The sequence below is a fragment of the Podarcis liolepis genome, assembly GCF_965112155.1.
Source record: "Podarcis liolepis genome assembly, chromosome: 14".
NCBI classification, from domain to species: domain Eukaryota; kingdom Metazoa; phylum Chordata; class Lepidosauria; order Squamata; family Lacertidae; genus Podarcis; species Podarcis liolepis.
In genome coordinates, this window is record NC_139569.1 from 571,656 (window position 1) to 574,096 (window position 2,441).

Below are 2,441 nucleotides of genomic sequence, written 5' to 3' on the forward strand. Positions count from 1 at the left end.
GCCGGTCTACCCATGCGGCGGAGCGGCGGTAGACCGATGCCGCCGCCCGGCCTCTGCTTCTCAGCGACGGGCGGGCGGGCGAAGGCCGGCGAAAGGCAGGCTTCCGGGCGTCTGCGTGGGTCCGGCCCCTGCCCGGTCCAGGGGGCGCGGTTGCCGGTGGCCCCGGTCTACCGGCCGGCAAGCGGGGGTGGCTCGGCCGGTCTTCCCGGCGGAAGGAGCGGAAGCGCTGGCCGTTTCCCGGGGGGGGGCGGCCGGGTCTAGCTCCACGCCGGAGGGGCCGGCAGCGTGGCCCGTTCTTCCTGCGGCTGGGGCTTCGCGGTCCTCCCCGGTCTACCCGCCGGAGGCCTGCCGACCGCCCGGTCTACTCGCGAGGGCCTCGCCGGCCCCCTTCCGAGAACGGGGGGCCTCCCGGTCTACCCGGCGAAGGCCCAGCCTGCTTCTCGCGTCTACGGACACCCCGTTCTCCCGGCCCTGGGCTCTGCTGGCCTTGGAGGCTGGGTCCTGCCGGTCTACCTCCGAGGAAGGGAGGCTTCCCGGTCGACCCGCCGGAGGGGCAGGCGACGTGGAAGCGCTGGCCGTTTTCCGGGGGGGGGGGGGCGGCCGGGTCTAGCTCCACGCCGGAGGGGCCGGCAGCGTGGCCCGTTCTTCCTGCGGCTGGGGCTTCGCGGTCCTCCCCGGTCTACCCGCCGGAGGCCTGCCGACCGCCCGGTCTACTCGCGAGGGCCTCGCCGGCCCCCTTCCGAGAACGGGGGGCCTCCCGGTCTACCCGGCGAAGGCCCAGCCTGCTTCTCGCGTCTACGGACACCCCGTTCTCCCGGCCCTGGGCTCTGCTGGCCTTGGAGGCTGGGTCCTGCCGGTCTACCTCCGAGGAAGGGAGGCTTCCCGGTCGACCCGCCGGAGGGGCAGGCGACGTGGAAGCGCTGGCCGTTTTCCGGGGGGGGGGCGGCCGGGTCTAGCTCCACGCCGGAGGGGCCGGCAGCGTGGCCCGTTCTTCCTGCGGCTGGGGCTTCGCGGTCCTCCCCGGTCTACCCGCCGGAGGCCTGCCGACCGCCCGGTCTACTCGCGAGGGCCTCGCCGGCCCCCTTCCGAGAACGGGGGGCCTCCCGGTCTACCCGGCGAAGGCCCAGCCTGCTTCTCGCGTCTACGGACACCCCGTTCTCCCGGCCCTGGGCTCTGCTGGCCTTGGAGGCTGGGTCCTGCCGGTCTACCTCCGAGGAAGGGAGGCTTCCCGGTCGACCCGCCGGAGGGGCAGGCGACGTGGAAGCGCTGGCCGTTTTCCGGGGGGGGGGCGGCCGGGTCTAGCTCCACGCCGGAGGGGCCGGCAGCGTGGCCCGTTCTTCCTGCGGCTGGGGCTTCGCGGTCCTCCCCGGTCTACCCGCCGGAGGCCTGCCGACCGCCCGGTCTACTCGCGAGGCCCTCGCCGGCCCCCTTCCGAGAACGGGGGGCCTCCCGGTCTACCCGGCGAAGGCCCAGCCTGCTTCTCGCGTCCACGGACACCCCGTTCTCCCGGCCCTGGGCTCCCCTGCAGTCGGCCGGCTGGGTCTTGCCGGTCTACCTCCGAGGAAGGGAGAATTCCCGGTCGGCCCGACGGAGGCCCGGTGGGCTCCTCGCGTCCACGCTCACGCCTGCCTGCCTGCCTGCCTGCCCCTGCCCGGTCCAGGGCAAGTTTGCCGGTGGCCCCGGTCTACCGGCCGGCAAGCGGGGGCGGGTGGGCCGGTCCTCCCGGCGTAAGGAGGGGAAGCTCTGGCCGTTTTCCGGGGGGGGGCGGCCGGGTCTAGCTCCCCGCCGGAGGGGCCGGCAGCGTGGCCCGTTCTTCCTGCGGCCGCTGGCGGCTCTCCTCCGGTCCACTGCTGGCCAGGGAAGCTGGGACGTGGCGGTCCCCTTCAGAGGATGGAAGGCTTTCCCGGTCTACCGCTGGGAGGCCGGTCTGTCTGCTGCCGGTCCCCCCGTTCTCCGCCCGGGCGAGGCGGCTGGGGCTTCTTCCCGGTCCTCCCCGGTCTACCCGCCGGAGGCCAGACGACCGCCCGGTCTACTCGCGAAGGCCCCGGTCCTCCCGGCAGCGGCCAGGTCTGCTTCTCGTGTCCACAGTCTCCGCGGTCTGGCCCGGGGCTGGCACAGCGGTTCCCGGTCTCCCGGCCCTGGGCTCTGCTGGCCGTGGAGGCTGGGTCCTGCCGGTCTACCTCCGAGGAAGGGAGGCTTCCCGGTCGACCCGCCGGAGGGGCAGGCGACGTTGCCCGGTCTCCCGGCCCTCGGCTCCCCTCCGGTCTACCGGCCGGGAAGGCTGGGTCTTGCCGGTCTTCTTCCGAGATCGTGGGGCCTCCCGGTCTTCCTGCCGGAAAGGGCGCCTCTGCCAGGCTTCCTGGCGTACGGCGCGGCACCGCTGGCCGGTCTACTCGGAGTCAGACCCGGTGGCCTCCCCGCGTCCACGCACACCACACCCT